Below are 16966 nucleotides of genomic sequence, written 5' to 3' on the forward strand. Positions count from 1 at the left end.
TTCTCTCCACCGGGCCTGGGCTCCGCTCAGGCCGGAAGGGCATTCCCTTCCTTCTCACCGACCACCTCCCCTTCGCCCCTGGGGCCCCGCGCCCGGGCCGAGGTGCCCAGGACGCCAGATGGCCGACGCTCGTGGACTCCCGGCGCCTTGGGCACTCGGCTCCACCCTGCGTCTCCCGGGAGCAGCCACGGCAAGCGCGGGGTTGTCTCGCTCCGAGAAAGACCGGAGGCGCCGCACACCGGGCCAAGAGAGGCCCCCGCCCCGCCCCCGGCCCCACGCCACTCCCCACACCCCACACCCCACACCCCACACCAGAAGACTAGACCCATGAAAGAATCCCTGGCAGGCCCCCAGGCCAGACCGGGTGCTGGGCAGGAAAGGGAGCCGAACGGGACTGCTGACACCTCACCGGCAGGTCCTCGGGCTCCCCGGGCTCCTCCGGCAGCTCCAGGGCGCCGCCACCTAGGCCAAAGCCCTGCCCAAGCACGCCGGCCCTCCCTCCCGGGACAGGTGCCAGGCCACCGCAGCCTCCTGGGTGGGTGGTGTCTTGTCCGAGTGCGTGTGTGCGCGGGTGTGTGCGTGCGTGTGTGTGTTCCTGTGCGTGTGAGTGGGTGTGTGAGCGTTGCGTGCACCCGTGTCTCCGACCCGGTCCCTGTCCCCATGCCGGTCAGGGTCACCGCGTCTGTCCTGGGAGCTGGGGGTGTGGAGGGTCTGGGGGGGTGGGGGGGACTGCGGGTTGGAGAGTCTGTCTCTGGGGCTCTGCGTTCTGGCCGTCTGTGCAGACATCCCTCAGTCTGTGTCTGTCCCTGTGTCTCCGTGGGTATCCCTGTGTCCGTGTAGGTGAGCCGGCCTATCGTGTCTCTGGTCAGGGCCTGTTGCGGGTGGGTGGCGAGGGGAAGCGCGCGGAGGAAGGGTCACGGGGCGGGGCTGCCGCTTCTGGGCGGGTGTGTGGCATCGCCCGTGTCCTCGTGGCCTCGGGTGGGCTGGGAGCGAGGCGGGGTGCAGAGGAGGGGAGAACCGAACCCGTCCAAGCCGTGCCCAGCCGAGCCGAGCAGAGCCGAGCCGAGCCGAGCCGAGCCGAGCCGAGCAGAGCTGACTGGAGGAGAGTAGAGGAGAGCAGAGGAGAGCAGAGGAGAGGAGAGCATAAGAGAGCAGAGGAGAGGAGAGGAGAGGAGAGCAGAGGAGAGGAGAGGAGAGGAGGGAAGGCCAGGTGGCCAGCTGGGCCAGGCCTAGGGCGCTGGGTGGGCGCTGGGGGGCGCTGTGCTCACCGCGCGCGGGCCGGAGGACACAGCCCCTTGCCACCTGCAGAGGCACGGGGCGGAGGGGCTGGGGAGTCCCGGGATGGGAGAGTGCCCGGAGGGACTTTGGCGAGGCCCCGGGGCCCGCAGGCGTCTGGGCCCCTGGGCGGGCGGGCGGGCGGGGAGGCAGGCGCCAGGACAAGGACAGGCGGAGGGGTGAGCCGCGGCGCGCGCAGGGGCCCGCGAAGCGCGCAGCAGGCTCTTGGGGCGGCCAGCTGCGGCGGCAGGCGTCTAAGGCCATACCACCCTGAACGCGCCCGATCTCGTCTGATCTCGGAAGCTAAGCAGGGTCGGGCCTGGTTAGTACTTGGATGGGAGACCGCCTGGGAATACCGGGTGCTGTAGGCTTTTTCTTTCGCCCCCAAACGCTTGTCTTGTTTGGCCTTCCTCTTTTCTCTCCCCCTTCGGCCTCCCTCCCACTCGCTTGGCCGCCAACGCGGCGGCCTCCCAGCAGTCCCTGAACGCCGCAGCCCCGGAGCCCGGTCACCTCGGGCCCCTGACCCCCCGACCCCTGGCCACCCCAGCCCCAGCATCGCGGGCCCCTGGCCCCAAAAGGGCGGCCCGCTGCACGGGCGGCCGGCCACAACCCAGCCTTTCCGCCTCCACGCCACGAGGCCCAGCCGCGCCTCAGCCGACCTTGGGGGGCTGCTGGCAGGGAGAGGCAGTGTTGGAGGGGGCTCGGGGGCCAGAGGCAGGGAAAGGGGGACCGGGGTGAGGACCACGGCCATGGACGCGGGGAGGGGGTGGGGGCCGACGGGCTGTGGGAGGAGGGCGGGGAGGGGCGGGCCGGGGCCGGGGTTGTGGGGGACAGGAGGCAGGAGCGGGCCTCGACCCCGGGCTCGGGCAACCTCTCCTCGGGCCTGTGCGCCCGGGCCCGGGCCCTGGGCCCTGGATCCCCTAGCGAGGCCCTCGGGCTGCCCCCAGCTCCAAAGCCCACCGGCAGCCCGCCCCACCGCCCCACCCCTCCCGGCGCCCCCGCGACCTGGGCCCACCCTGCCCCTTCTCTCCACCGGGCCTGGGCTCCGCTCAGGCCGGAAGGGCATTCCCTTCCTTCTCACCGACCACCTCCCCTTCGCCCCTGGGGCCCCGCGCCCGGGCCGAGGTGCCCAGGACGCCAGATGGCCGACCCGCGTGGGCTCCCGGCGCCTTGGGCACTCGGCTCCACCCTGCGTCTCCCGGGAGCAGCCACGGCAAGCGCGGGGCTGTCTCGCTCCGAGAAAGACCGGAGGCGCCGCACACCGGGCCAAGAGAGGCTCCCGCCACGCCCCGGCCCCACGCCACACCCCACACCCCACACCCCACACCCCACACCCCACACCAGAAGACTAGACCCATGAAAGAATCCCTGGCAGGCCCCCAGGCCAGACCGGGTGCTGGGCAGGAAAGGGAGCCGAACGGGACTGCTGACACCTCACCGGCAGGTCCTCGGGCTCCCCGGGCTCCTCCGGCAGCTCCAGGGCGCCGCCACCTAGGCCAAAGCCCTGCCCAAGCACGCCGGCCCTCCCTCCCGGGACAGGTGCCAGGCCACCGCAGCCTCCTGGGTGGGTGGTGTCTTGTCCGAGTGCGTGTGTGCGCGGGTGTGTGCGTGCGTGTGTGTGTTCCTGTGCGTGTGAGTGGGTGTGTGAGCGTTGCGTGCACCCGTGTCTCCGACCCGGTCCCTGTCCCCATGCCGGTCAGGGTCACCGCGTCTGTCCTGGGAGCTGGGGGTGTGGAGGGTCTGGGGGGGTGGGGGGGACTGCGGGTTGGAGAGTCTGTCTCTGGGGCTCTGCGTTCTGGCCGTCTGTGCAGACATCCCTCAGTCTGTGTCTGTCCCTGTGTCTCCGTGGGTATCCCTGTGTCCGTGTAGGTGAGCCGGCCTATCGTGTCTCTGGTCAGGGCCTGTTGCGGGTGGGTGGCGAGGGGAAGCGCGCGGAGGAAGGGTCACGGGGCGGGGCTGCCGCTTCTGGGCTGGTGTGTGGCATCGCCCGTGTCCTCGTGGCCTCGGGTGGGTTGGGAGCGAGGCGGGGTGCAGAGGAGGGGAGAACCGAACCCGTCCAAGCCGTGCCGAGCCGAGCCGAGCCGAGCCGAGCCGAGCCGAGCAGAGCAGAGCTGACTGGAGGAGAGTAGAGGAGAGCAGAGGAGAGCAGAGGAGAGGAGAGCATAAGAGAGCAGAGGAGAGGAGAGGAGAGGAGAGCAGAGGAGAGGAGAGGAGAGGAGGGAAGGCCAGGTGGCCAGCTGGGCCAGGCCTAGGGCGCTGGGTGGGCGCTGGGGGGCGCTGTGCTCACCGCGCGCGGGCCCGAGGACACAGCCCCTTGCCACCTGCAGAGGCACGGGGCGGAGAGGCTGGGGAGTCCCGGGATGGGAGAGTGCCCGGAGGGACTTTGGCGAGGCCCCGGGGCCCGCAGGCGTCTGGGCCCCTGGGCGGGCGGGCGGGCGGGGAGGCAGGCGCCAGGACAAGGACAGGCGGAGGGGTGAGCCGCGGCGCGCGCCGGGGCCCGCGAAGCGCGCAGCAGGCTCTTGGGGCGGCCAGCTGCGGCGGCAGGCGTCTACGGCCATACCACCCTGAACGCGCCCGATCTCGTCTGATCTCGGAAGCTAAGCAGGGTCGGGCCTGGTTAGTACTTGGATGGGAGACCGCCTGGGAATACCGGGTGCTGTAGGCTTTTTCTTTCGCCCCCAAACGCTTGTCTTGTTTGGCCTTCCTCTTTTCTCTCCCCCTTCGGCCTCCCTCCCACTCGCTTGGCCGCCAACGCGGCGGCCTCCCAGCAGTCCCTGAACGCCGCAGCCCCTGAGCCCGGTCACCTCGGGCCCCTGACCCCCCGACCCCTGGCCACCCCAGCCCCAGCATCGCGGGCCCCTGGCCCCAAAAGGGCGGCCCGCTGCACGGGCGGCCGGCCACAACCCAGCCTTTCCGCCTCCACGCCACGAGGCCCAGCCGCGCCTCAGCCTACCTTGGGGGGCTGCTGGCAGGGAGAGGCAGTGTTGGAGGGGGCTCAGGGGCCAGAGGCAGGGAAAGGGGGACCGGGGTGAGGACCACGGCCATGGACGCGGGGAGGGGGTGGGGGCCGACGGGCTGTGGGAGGAGGGCGGGGAGGGGCGGGCCGGGGCCGGGGTTGTGAGGGACAGGAGGCAGGAGCGGGCCTCGACCCCGGGCTCGGGCAACCTCTCCTCGGGCCTGTGCGCCCGGGCCCGGGCCCTGGGCCCTGGATCCCCTAGCGAGGCCCTCGGGCTGCCCACAGCTCCAAAGCCCACCGGCAGCCCGCCCCACCGCCCCACCCCTCCCGGCGCCCCCGCGACCTGGGCCCACCCTGCCCCTTCTCTCCACCGGGCCTGGGCTCCGCTCAGGCCGGAAGGGCATTCCCTTCCTTCTCACCGACCACCTCCCCTTCGCCCCTGGGGCCCCGCGCCCGGGCCGAGGTGCCCAGGACGCCAGATGGCCGACCCTCGTGGGCTCCCGGCGCCTTGGGCACTCGGCTCCACCCTGCGTCTCCCGGGAGCAGCCACGGCAAGCGCGGGGCTGTCTCGCTCCGAGAAAGACCGGAGGCGCCGCACACCGGGCCAAGAGAGGCCCCCGCCCCGCCCCCGGCCCCACGCCACACCCCACACCCCACACCCCACACCCCACACCAGAAGACTAGACCCATGAAAGAATCCCTGGCAGGCCCCCAGGCCAGACCGGGTGCTGGGCAGGAAAGGGAGCCGAACGGGACTGCTGACACCTCACCGGCAGGTCCTCGGGCTCCCCGGGCTCCTCCGGCAGCTCCAGGGCGCCGCCACCTAGGCCAAAGCCCTGCCCAAGCACGCCGGCCCTCCCTCCCGGGACAGGTGCCAGGCCACCGCAGCCTCCTGGGTGGGTGGTGTCTTGTCCGAGTGCGTGTGTGCGCGGGTGTGTGCGTGCGTGTGTGTGTTCCTGTGCGTGTGAGTGGGTGTGTGAGCGTTGCGTGCACCCGTGTCTCCGACCCGGTCCCTGTCCCCATGCCGGTCAGGGTCACCGCGTCTGTCCTGGGAGCTGGGGGTGTGGAGGGTCTGGGGGGGTGGGGGGGACTGCGGGTTGGAGAGTCTGTCTCTGGGGCTCTGCGTTCTGGCCGTCTGTGCAGACATCCCTCAGTCTGTGTCTGTCCCTGTGTCTCCGTGGGTATCCCTGTGTCCGTGTAGGTGAGCCGGCCTATCGTGTCTCTGGTCAGGGCCTGTTGCGGGTGGGTGGCGAGGGGAAGCGCGCGGAGGAAGGGTCACGGGGCGGGGCTGCCGCTTCTGGGCTGGTGTGTGGCATCGCCCGTGTCCTCGTGGCCTCGGGTGGGCTGGGAGCGAGGCGGGGTGCAGAGGAGGGGAGAACCGAACCCGTCCAAGCCGTGCCGAGCCGAGCCGAGCCGAGCCGAGCCGAGCCGAGCAGAGCAGAGCTGACTGGAGGAGAGTAGAGGAGAGCAGAGGAGAGCAGAGGAGAGGAGAGCATAAGAGAGCAGAGGAGAGGAGAGGAGAGGAGAGCAGAGGAGAGGAGAGGAGAGGAGGGAAGGCCAGGTGGCCAGCTGGGCCAGGCCTAGGGCGCTGGGTGGGCGCTGGGGGGCGCTGTGCTCACCGCGCGCGGGCCCGAGGACACAGCCCCTTGCCACCTGCAGAGGCACGGGGCGGAGAGGCTGGGGAGTCCCGGGATGGGAGAGTGCCCGGAGGGACTTTGGCGAGGCCCCGGGGCCCGCAGGCGTCTGGGCCCCTGGGCGGGCGGGCGGGCGGGGAGGCAGGCGCCAGGACAAGGACAGGCGGAGGGGTGAGCCGCGGCGCGCGCCGGGGCCCGCGAAGCGCGCAGCAGGCTCTTGGGGCGGCCAGCTGCGGCGGCAGGCGTCTACGGCCATAGCACCCTGAACGCGCCCGATCTCGTCTGATCTCGGAAGCTAAGCAGGGTCGGGCCTGGTTAGTACTTGGATGGGAGACCGCCTGGGAATACCGGGTGCTGTAGGCTTTTTCTTTCGCCCCCAAACGCTTGTCTTGTTTGGCCTTCCTCTTTTCTCTCCCCCTTCGGCCTCCCTCCCACTCGCTTGGCCGCCAACGCGGCGGCCTCCCAGCAGGCCCTGAACGCCGCAGCCCCGGAGCCCGGTCACCTCGGGCCCCTGACCCCCCGACCCCTGGCCACCCCAGCCCCAGCATCGCGGGCCCCTGGCCCCAAAAGGGCGGCCCGCTGCACGGGCGGCCGGCCACAACCCAGCCTTTCCGCCTCCACGCCACGAGGCCCAGCCGCGCCTCAGCCTACCTTGGGGGGCTGCTGGGAGGGAGAGGCAGTGTTGGAGGGGGCTCAGGGGCCAGAGGCAGGGAAAGGGGGACCGGGGTGAGGACCACGGCCATGGACGCGGGGAGGGGGTGGGGGCCGACGGGCTGTGGGAGGAGGGCGGGGAGGGGCGGGCCGGGGCCGGGGTTGTGAGGGACAGGAGGCAGGAGCGGGCCTCGACCCCGGGCTCGGGCAACCTCTCCTCGGGCCTGTGCGCCCGGGCCCGGGCCCTGGGCCCTGGATCCCCTAGCGAGGCCCTCGGGCTGCCCACAGCTCCAAAGCCCACCGGCAGCCCGCCCCACCGCCCCACCCCTCCCGGCGCCCCCGCGACCTGGGCCCACCCTGCCCCTTCTCTCCACCGGGCCTGGGCTCCGCTCAGGCCGGAAGGGCATTCCCTTCCTTCTCACCGACCACCTCCCCTTCGCCCCTGGGGCCCCGCGCCCGGGCCGAGGTGCCCAGGACGCCAGATGGCCGACCCTCGTGGGCTCCCGGCGCCTTGGGCACTCGGCTCCACCCTGCGTCTCCCGGGAGCAGCCACGGCAAGCGCGGGGCTGTCTCGCTCCGAGAAAGACCGGAGGCGCCGCACACCGGGCCAAGAGAGGCCCCCGCCCCGCCCCCGGCCCCACGCCACACCCCACACCCCACACCCCACACCCCACACCCCACACCAGAAGACTAGACCCATGAAAGAATCCCTGGCAGGCCCCCAGGCCAGACCGGGTGCTGGGCAGGAAAGGGAGCCGAACGGGACTGCTGACACCTCACCGGCAGGTCCTCGGGCTCCCCGGGCTCCTCCGGCAGCTCCAGGGCGCCGCCACCTAGGCCAAAGCCCTGCCCAAGCACGCCGGCCCTCCCTCCCGGGACAGGTGCCAGGCCACCGCAGCCTCCTGGGTGGGTGGTGTCTTGTCCGAGTGCGTGTGTGCGCGGGTGTGTGCGTGCGTGTGTGTGTTCCTGTGCGTGTGAGTGGGTGTGTGAGCGTTGCGTGCACCCGTGTCTCCGACCCGGTCCCTGTCCCATGCCGGTCAGGGTCACCGCGTCTGTCCTGGGAGCTGGGGGTGTGGAGGGTCTGGGGGGGTGGGGGGGACTGCGGGTTGGAGAGTCTGTCTCTGGGGCTCTGCGTTCTGGCCGTCTGTGCAGACATCCCTCAGTCTGTGTCTGTCCCTGTGTCTCCGTGGGTATCCCTGTGTCCGTGTAGGTGAGCCGGCCTATCGTGTCTCTGGTCAGGGCCTGTTGCGGGTGGGTGGCGAGGGGAAGCGCGCGGAGGAAGGGTCACGGGGCGGGGCTGCCGCTTCTGGGCGGGTGTGTGGCATCGCCCGTGTCCTCGTGGCCTCGGGTGGGCTGGGAGCGAGGCGGGGTGCAGAGGAGGGGAGAACCGAACCCGTCCAAGCCGTGCCCAGCCGAGCCGAGCAGAGCCGAGCCGAGCCGAGCCGAGCCGAGCCGAGCAGAGCTGACTGGAGGAGAGTAGAGGAGAGCAGAGGAGAGCAGAGGAGAGGAGAGCATAAGAGAGCAGAGGAGAGGAGAGGAGAGGAGAGCAGAGGAGAGGAGAGGAGAGGAGGGAAGGCCAGGTGGCCAGCTGGGCCAGGCCTAGGGCGCTGGGTGGGCGCTGGGGGGCGCTGTGCTCACCGCGCGCGGGCCCGAGGACACAGCCCCTTGCCACCTGCAGAGGCACGGGGCGGAGGGGCTGGGGAGTCCCGGGATGGGAGAGTGCCCGGAGGGACTTTGGCGAGGCCCCGGGGCCCGCAGGCGTCTGGGCCCCTGGGCGGGCGGGCGGGCGGGGAGGCAGGCGCCAGGACAAGGACAGGCGGAGGGGTGAGCCGCGGCGCGCGCCGGGGCCCGCGAAGCGCGCAGCAGGCTCTTGGGGCGGCCAGCTGCGGCGGCAGGCGTCTACGGCCATACCACCCTGAACGCGCCCGATCTCGTCTGATCTCGGAAGCTAAGCAGGGTCGGGCCTGGTTAGTACTTGGATGGGAGACCGCCTGGGAATACCGGGTGCTGTAGGCTTTTTCTTTCGCCCCCAAACGCTTGTCTTGTTTGGCCTTCCTCTTTTCTCTCCCCCTTCGGCCTCCCTCCCACTCGCTTGGCCGCCAACGCGGCGGCCTCCCAGCAGTCCCTGAACGCCGCAGCCCCTGAGCCCGGTCACCTCGGGCCCCTGACCCCCCGACCCCTGGCCACCCCAGCCCCAGCATCGCGGGCCCCTGGCCCCAAAAGGGCGGCCCGCTGCACGGGCGGCCGGCCACAACCCAGCCTTTCCGCCTCCACGCCACGAGGCCCAGCCGCGCCTCAGCCGACCTTGGGGGGCTGCTGGCAGGGAGAGGCAGTGTTGGAGGGGGCTCGGGGGCCAGAGGCAGGGAAAGGGGGACCGGGGTGAGGACCACGGCCATGGACGCGGGGAGGGGGTGGGGGCCGACGGGCTGTGGGAGGAGGGCGGGGAGGGGCGGGCCGGGGCCGGGGTTGTGGGGGACAGGAGGCAGGAGCGGGCCTCGACCCCGGGCTCGGGCAACCTCTCCTCGGGCCTGTGCGCCCGGGCCCGGGCCCTGGGCCCTGGATCCCCTAGCGAGGCCCTCGGGCTGCCCCCAGCTCCAAAGCCCACCGGCAGCCCGCCCCACCGCCCCACCCCTCCCGGCGCCCCCGCGACCTGGGCCCACCCTGCCCCTTCTCTCCACCGGGCCTGGGCTCCGCTCAGGCCGGAAGGGCATTCCCTTCCTTCTCACCGACCACCTCCCCTTCGCCCCTGGGGCCCCGCGCCCGGGCCGAGGTGCCCAGGACGCCAGATGGCCGACCCGCGTGGGCTCCCGGCGCCTTGGGCACTCGGCTCCACCCTGCGTCTCCCGGGAGCAGCCACGGCAAGCGCGGGGCTGTCTCGCTCCGAGAAAGACCGGAGGCGCCGCACACCGGGCCAAGAGAGGCCCCCGCCCCGCCCCCGGCCCCACGCCACACCCCACACCCCACACCCCACACCCCACACCCCACACCAGAAGACTAGACCCATGAAAGAATCCCTGGCAGGCCCCCAGGCCAGACCGGGTGCTGGGCAGGAAAGGGAGCCGAACGGGACTGCTGACACCTCACCGGCAGGTCCTCGGGCTCCCCGGGCTCCTCCGGCAGCTCCAGGGCGCCGCCACCTAGGCCAAAGCCCTGCCCAAGCACGCCGGCCCTCCCTCCCGGGACAGGTGCCAGGCCACCGCAGCCTCCTGGGTGGGTGGTGTCTTGTCCGAGTGCGTGTGTGCGCGGGTGTGTGCGTGCGTGTGTGTGTTCCTGTGCGTGTGAGTGGGTGTGTGAGCGTTGCGTGCACCCGTGTCTCCGACCCGGTCCCTGTCCCCATGCCGGTCAGGGTCACCGCGTCTGTCCTGGGAGCTGGGGGTGTGGAGGGTCTGGGGGGGTGGGGGGGACTGCGGGTTGGAGAGTCTGTCTCTGGGGCTCTGCGTTCTGGCCGTCTGTGCAGACATCCCTCAGTCTGTGTCTGTCCCTGTGTCTCCGTGGGTATCCCTGTGTCCGTGTAGGTGAGCCGGCCTATCGTGTCTCTGGTCAGGGCCTGTTGCGGGTGGGTGGCGAGGGGAAGCGCGCGGAGGAAGGGTCACGGGGCGGGGCTGCCGCTTCTGGGCTGGTGTGTGGCATCGCCCGTGTCCTCGTGGCCTCGGGTGGGCTGGGAGCGAGGCGGGGTGCAGAGGAGGGGAGAACCGAACCCGTCCAAGCCGTGCCGAGCCGAGCCGAGCCGAGCCGAGCCGAGCCGAGCAGAGCAGAGCTGACTGGAGGAGAGTAGAGGAGAGCAGAGGAGAGCAGAGGAGAGGAGAGCATAAGAGAGCAGAGGAGAGGAGAGGAGAGGAGAGCAGAGGAGAGGAGAGGAGAGGAGGGAAGGCCAGGTGGCCAGCTGGGCCAGGCCTAGGGCGCTGGGTGGGCGCTGGGGGGCGCTGTGCTCACCGCGCGCGGGCCCGAGGACACAGCCCCTTGCCACCTGCAGAGGCACGGGGCGGAGGGGCTGGGGAGTCCCGGGATGGGAGAGTGCCCGGAGGGACTTTGGCGAGGCCCCGGGGCCCGCAGGCGTCTGGGCCCCTGGGCGGGCGGGCGGGCGGGGAGGCAGGCGCCAGGACAAGGACAGGCGGAGGGGTGAGCCGCGGCGCGCGCCGGGGCCCGCGAAGCGCGCAGCAGGCTCTTGGGGCGGCCAGCTGCGGCGGCAGGCGTCTACGGCCATACCACCCTGAACGCGCCCGATCTCGTCTGATCTCGGAAGCTAAGCAGGGTCGGGCCTGGTTAGTACTTGGATGGGAGACCGCCTGGGAATACCGGGTGCTGTAGGCTTTTTCTTTCGCCCCCAAACGCTTGTCTTGTTTGGCCTTCCTCTTTTCTCTCCCCCTTCGGCCTCCCTCCCACTCGCTTGGCCGCCAACGCGGCGGCCTCCCAGCAGTCCCTGAACGCCGCAGCCCCTGAGCCCGGTCACCTCGGGCCCCTGACCCCCCGACCCCTGGCCACCCCAGCCCCAGCATCGCGGGCCCCTGGCCCCAAAAGGGCGGCCCGCTGCACGGGCGGCCGGCCACAACCCAGCCTTTCCGCCTCCACGCCACGAGGCCCAGCCGCGCCTCAGCCGACCTTGGGGGGCTGCTGGCAGGGAGAGGCAGTGTTGGAGGGGGCTCGGGGGCCAGAGGCAGGGAAAGGGGGACCGGGGTGAGGACCACGGCCATGGACGCGGGGAGGGGGTGGGGGCCGACGGGCTGTGGGAGGAGGGCGGGGAGGGGCGGGCCGGGGCCGGGGTTGTGGGGGACAGGAGGCAGGAGCGGGCCTCGACCCCGGGCTCGGGCAACCTCTCCTCGGGCCTGTGCGCCCGGGCCCGGGCCCTGGGCCCTGGATCCCCTAGCGAGGCCCTCGGGCTGCCCCCAGCTCCAAAGCCCACCGGCAGCCCGCCCCACCGCCCCACCCCTCCCGGCGCCCCCGCGACCTGGGCCCACCCTGCCCCTTCTCTCCACCGGGCCTGGGCTCCGCTCAGGCCGGAAGGGCATTCCCTTCCTTCTCACCGACCACCTCCCCTTCGCCCCTGGGGCCCCGCGCCCGGGCCGAGGTGCCCAGGACGCCAGATGGCCGACCCGCGTGGGCTCCCGGCGCCTTGGGCACTCGGCTCCACCCTGCGTCTCCCGGGAGCAGCCACGGCAAGCGCGGGGCTGTCTCGCTCCGAGAAAGACCGGAGGCGCCGCACACCGGGCCAAGAGAGGCCCCCGCCCCGCCCCCGGCCCCACGCCACACCCCACACCCCACACCCCACACCCCACACCCCACACCAGAAGACTAGACCCATGAAAGAATCCCTGGCAGGCCCCCAGGCCAGACCGGGTGCTGGGCAGGAAAGGGAGCCGAACGGGACTGCTGACACCTCACCGGCAGGTCCTCGGGCTCCCCGGGCTCCTCCGGCAGCTCCAGGGCGCCGCCACCTAGGCCAAAGCCCTGCCCAAGCACGCCGGCCCTCCCTCCCGGGACAGGTGCCAGGCCACCGCAGCCTCCTGGGTGGGTGGTGTCTTGTCCGAGTGCGTGTGTGCGCGGGTGTGTGCGTGCGTGTGGGTGTTCCTGTGCGTGTGAGTGGGTGTGTGAGCGTTGCGTGCACCCGTGTCTCCGACCCGGTCCCTGTCCCCATGCCGGTCAGGGTCACCGCGTCTGTCCTGGGAGCTGGGGGTGTGGAGGGTCTGGGGGGGTGGGGGGGACTGCGGGTTGGAGAGTCTGTCTCTGGGGCTCTGCGTTCTGGCCGTCTGTGCAGACATCCCTCAGTCTGTGTCTGTCCCTGTGTCTCCGTGGGTATCCCTGTGTCCGTGTAGGTGAGCCGGCCTATCGTGTCTCTGGTCAGGGCCTGTTGCGGGTGGGTGGCGAGGGGAAGCGCGCGGAGGAAGGGTCACGGGGCGGGGCTGCCGCTTCTGGGCGGGTGTGTGGCATCGCCCGTGTCCTCGTGGCCTCGGGTGGGCTGGGAGCGAGGCGGGGTGCAGAGGAGGGGAGAACCGAACCCGTCCAAGCCGTGCCGAGCCGAGCCGAGCCGAGCCGAGCCGAGCCGAGCAGAGCAGAGCTGACTGGAGGAGAGTAGAGGAGAGCAGAGGAGAGCAGAGGAGAGGAGAGCATAAGAGAGCAGAGGAGAGGAGAGGAGAGGAGAGCAGAGGAGAGGAGAGGAGAGGAGGGAAGGCCAGGTGGCCAGCTGGGCCAGGTCTAGGGCGCTGGGTGGGCGCTGGGGGGCGCTGTGCTCACCGCGCGCGGGCCCGAGGACACAGCCCCTTGCCACCTGCAGAGGCACGGGGCGGAGGGGCTGGGGAGTCCCGGGATGGGAGAGTGCCCGGAGGGACTTTGGCGAGGCCCCGGGGCCCGCAGGCGTCTGGGCCCCTGGGCGGGCGGGCGGGCGGGGAGGCAGGCGCCAGGACAAGGACAGGCTGAGGGGTGAGCCGCGGCGCGCGCCGGGGCCCGCGAAGCGCGCAGCAGGCTCTTGGGGCGGCCAGCTGCGGCGGCAGGCGTCTACGGCCATACCACCCTGCACGCGCCCGATCTCGTCTGATCTCGGAAGCTAAGCAGGGTCGGGCCTGGTTAGTACTTGGATGGGAGACCGCCTGGGAATACCGGGTGCTGTAGGCTTTTTCTTTCGCCCCCAAACGCTTGTCTTGTTTGGCCTTCCTCTTTTCTCTCCCCCTTCGGCCTCCCTCCCACTCGCTTGGCCGCCAACGCGGCGGCCTCCCAGCAGTCCCTGAACGCCGCAGCCCCGGAGCCCGGTCACCTCGGGCCCCTGACCCCCCGACCCCTGGCCACCCCAGCCCCAGCATCGCGGGCCCCTGGCCCCAAAAGGGCGGCCCGCTGCACGGGCGGCCGGCCACAACCCAGCCTTTCCGCCTCCACGCCACGAGGCCCAGCCGCGCCTCAGCCTACCTTGGGGGGCTGCTGGGAGGGAGAGGCAGTGTTGGAGGGGGCTCAGGGGCCAGAGGCAGGGAAAGGGGGACCGGGGTGAGGACCACGGCCATGGACGCGGGGAGGGGGTGGGGGCCGACGGGCTGTGGGAGGAGGGCGGGGAGGGGCGGGCCGGGGCCGGGGTTGTGAGGGACAGGAGGCAGGAGCGGGCCTCGACCCCGGGCTCGGGCAACCTCTCCTCGGGCCTGTGCGCCCGGGCCCGGGCCCTGGGCCCTGGATCCCCTAGCGAGGCCCTCGGGCTGCCCACAGCTCCAAAGCCCACCGGCAGCCCGCCCCACCGCCCCACCCCTCCCGGCGCCCCCGCGACCTGGGCCCACCCTGCCCCTTCTCTCCACCGGGCCTGGGCTCCGCTCAGGCCGGAAGGGCATTCCCTTCCTTCTCACCGACCACCTCCCCTTCGCCCCTGGGGCCCCGCGCCCGGGCCGAGGTGCCCAGGACGCCAGATGGCCGACCCTCGTGGGCTCCCGGCGCCTTGGGCACTCGGCTCCACCCTGCGTCTCCCGGGAGCAGCCACGGCAAGCGCGGGGCTGTCTCGCTCCGAGAAAGACCGGAGGCGCCGCACACCGGGCCAAGAGAGGCCCCCGCCCCGCCCCCGGCCCCACGCCACACCCCACACCCCACACCCCACACCCCACACCAGAAGACTAGACCCATGAAAGAATCCCTGGCAGGCCCCCAGGCCAGACCGGGTGCTGGGCAGGAAAGGGAGCCGAACGGGACTGCTGACACCTCACCGGCAGGTCCTCGGGCTCCCCGGGCTCCTCCGGCAGCTCCAGGGCGCCGCCACCTAGGCCAAAGCCCTGCCCAAGCACGCCGGCCCTCCCTCCTGGGACAGGTGCCAGGCCACCGCAGCCTCCTGGGTGGGTGGTGTCTTGTCCGAGTGCGTGTGTGCGCGGGTGTGTGCGTGCGTGTGTGTGTTCCTGTGCGTGTGAGTGGGTGTGTGAGCGTTGCGTGCACCCGTGTCTCCGACCCGGTCCCTGTCCCATGCCGGTCAGGGTCACCGCGTCTGTCCTGGGAGCTGGGGGTGTGGAGGGTCTGGGGGGGTGGGGGGGACTGCGGGTTGGAGAGTCTGTCTCTGGGGCTCTGCGTTCTGGCCGTCTGTGCAGACATCCCTCAGTCTGTGTCTGTCCCTGTGTCTCCGTGGGTATCCCTGTGTCCGTGTAGGTGAGCCGGCCTATCGTGTCTCTGGTCAGGGCCTGTTGCGGGTGGGTGGCGAGGGGAAGCGCGCGGAGGAAGGGTCACGGGGCGGGGCTGCCGCTTCTGGGCGGGTGTGTGGCATCGCCCGTGTCCTCGTGGCCTCGGGTGGGCTGGGAGCGAGGCGGGGTGCAGAGGAGGGGAGAACCGAACCCGTCCAAGCCGTGCCCAGCCGAGCCGAGCAGAGCCGAGCCGAGCCGAGCCGAGCCGAGCCGAGCAGAGCTGACTGGAGGAGAGTAGAGGAGAGCAGAGGAGAGCAGAGGAGAGGAGAGCATAAGAGAGCAGAGGAGAGGAGAGGAGAGGAGAGCAGAGGAGAGGAGAGGAGAGGAGGGAAGGCCAGGTGGCCAGCTGGGCCAGGCCTAGGGCGCTGGGTGGGCGCTGGGGGGCGCTGTGCTCACCGCGCGCGGGCCCGAGGACACAGCCCCTTGCCACCTGCAGAGGCACGGGGCGGAGGGGCTGGGGAGTCCCGGGATGGGAGAGTGCCCGGAGGGACTTTGGCGAGGCCCCGGGGCCCGCAGGCGTCTGGGCCCCTGGGCGGGCGGGCGGGCGGGGAGGCAGGCGCCAGGACAAGGACAGGCGGAGGGGTGAGCCGCGGCGCGCGCCGGGGCCCGCGAAGCGCGCAGCAGGCTCTTGGGGCGGCCAGCTGCGGCGGCAGGCGTCTACGGCCATACCACCCTGAACGCGCCCGATCTCGTCTGATCTCGGAAGCTAAGCAGGGTCGGGCCTGGTTAGTACTTGGATGGGAGACCGCCTGGGAATACCGGGTGCTGTAGGCTTTTTCTTTCGCCCCCAAACGCTTGTCTTGTTTGGCCTTCCTCTTTTCTCTCCCCCTTCGGCCTCCCTCCCACTCGCTTGGCCGCCAACGCGGCGGCCTCCCAGCAGTCCCTGAACGCCGCAGCCCCTGAGCCCGGTCACCTCGGGCCCCTGACCCCCCGACCCCTGGCCACCCCAGCCCCAGCATCGCGGGCCCCTGGCCCCAAAAGGGCGGCCCGCTGCACGGGCGGCCGGCCACAACCCAGCCTTTCCGCCTCCACGCCACGAGGCCCAGCCGCGCCTCAGCCGACCTTGGGGGGCTGCTGGCAGGGAGAGGCAGTGTTGGAGGGGGCTCGGGGGCCAGAGGCAGGGAAAGGGGGACCGGGGTGAGGACCACGGCCATGGACGCGGGGAGGGGGTGGGGGCCGACGGGCTGTGGGAGGAGGGCGGGGAGGGGCGGGCCGGGGCCGGGGTTGTGGGGGACAGGAGGCAGGAGCGGGCCTCGACCCCGGGCTCGGGCAACCTCTCCTCGGGCCTGTGCGCCCGGGCCCGGGCCCTGGGCCCTGGATCCCCTAGCGAGGCCCTCGGGCTGCCCCCAGCTCCAAAGCCCACCGGCAGCCCGCCCCACCGCCCCACCCCTCCCGGCGCCCCCGCGACCTGGGCCCACCCTGCCCCTTCTCTCCACCGGGCCTGGGCTCCGCTCAGGCCGGAAGGGCATTCCCTTCCTTCTCACCGACCACCTCCCCTTCGCCCCTGGGGCCCCGCGCCCGGGCCGAGGTGCCCAGGACGCCAGATGGCCGACCCGCGTGGGCTCCCGGCGCCTTGGGCACTCGGCTCCACCCTGCGTCTCCCGGGAGCAGCCACGGCAAGCGCGGGGCTGTCTCGCTCCGAGAAAGACCGGAGGCGCCGCACACCGGGCCAAGAGAGGCCCCCGCCCCGCCCCCGGCCCCACGCCACACCCCACACCCCACACCCCACACCCCACACCCCACACCAGAAGACTAGACCCATGAAAGAATCCCTGGCAGGCCCCCAGGCCAGACCGGGTGCTGGGCAGGAAAGGGAGCCGAACGGGACTGCTGACACCTCACCGGCAGGTCCTCGGGCTCCCCGGGCTCCTCCGGCAGCTCCAGGGCGCCGCCACCTAGGCCAAAGCCCTGCCCAAGCACGCCGGCCCTCCCTCCCGGGACAGGTGCCAGGCCACCGCAGCCTCCTGGGTGGGTGGTGTCTTGTCCGAGTGCGTGTGTGCGCGGGTGTGTGCGTGCGTGTGTGTGTTCCTGTGCGTGTGAGTGGGTGTGTGAGCGTTGCGTGCACCCGTGTCTCCGACCCGGTCCCTGTCCCCATGCCGGTCAGGGTCACCGCGTCTGTCCTGGGAGCTGGGGGTGTGGAGGGTCTGGGGGGGTGGGGGGGACTGCGGGTTGGAGAGTCTGTCTCTGGGGCTCTGCGTTCTGGCCGTCTGTGCAGACATCCCTCAGTCTGTGTCTGTCCCTGTGTCTCCGTGGGTATCCCTGTGTCCGTGTAGGTGAGCCGGCCTATCGTGTCTCTGGTCAGGGCCTGTTGCGGGTGGGTG

General features: G+C 72.2%; 7 non-coding genes across 7 annotated transcripts; all 7 read left to right on the forward strand.

Moving 5' to 3' along the window:
• The first annotated feature begins 1527 nt into the window (after positions 1–1527).
• LOC122901282 lies at positions 1528–1646 on the forward strand. Its single transcript, XR_006383412.1, has one exon. It is a non-coding gene; the product is annotated as a 5S ribosomal RNA (ribosomal RNA).
• Positions 1647–3821: 2175 nt separating this feature from the next.
• On the forward strand, positions 3822–3940 carry LOC122901343. The gene has a single exon (XR_006383443.1). It is a non-coding gene; the product is annotated as a 5S ribosomal RNA (ribosomal RNA).
• A 2169-nt stretch (positions 3941–6109) lies between these two features.
• On the forward strand, positions 6110–6228 carry LOC122901270. Its single transcript, XR_006383401.1, has one exon. It is a non-coding gene; the product is annotated as a 5S ribosomal RNA (ribosomal RNA).
• A 2185-nt stretch (positions 6229–8413) lies between these two features.
• On the forward strand, positions 8414–8532 carry LOC122901344. Its single transcript, XR_006383444.1, has one exon. It is a non-coding gene; the product is annotated as a 5S ribosomal RNA (ribosomal RNA).
• Positions 8533–10708: 2176 nt separating this feature from the next.
• Positions 10709–10827, forward strand: LOC122901345. Its single transcript, XR_006383445.1, has one exon. It is a non-coding gene; the product is annotated as a 5S ribosomal RNA (ribosomal RNA).
• Positions 10828–13003: 2176 nt separating this feature from the next.
• LOC122901261 lies at positions 13004–13122 on the forward strand. Its single transcript, XR_006383393.1, has one exon. It is a non-coding gene; the product is annotated as a 5S ribosomal RNA (ribosomal RNA).
• Positions 13123–15300: 2178 nt separating this feature from the next.
• Positions 15301–15419, forward strand: LOC122901346. The gene has a single exon (XR_006383446.1). It is a non-coding gene; the product is annotated as a 5S ribosomal RNA (ribosomal RNA).
• The last annotated feature ends 1547 nt before the right edge of the window (positions 15420–16966 follow it).

This window comes from Neovison vison, chromosome 2 (genome assembly GCF_020171115.1).
Source record: "Neovison vison isolate M4711 chromosome 2, ASM_NN_V1, whole genome shotgun sequence".
NCBI lineage: Eukaryota > Metazoa > Chordata > Mammalia > Carnivora > Mustelidae > Neogale > Neogale vison.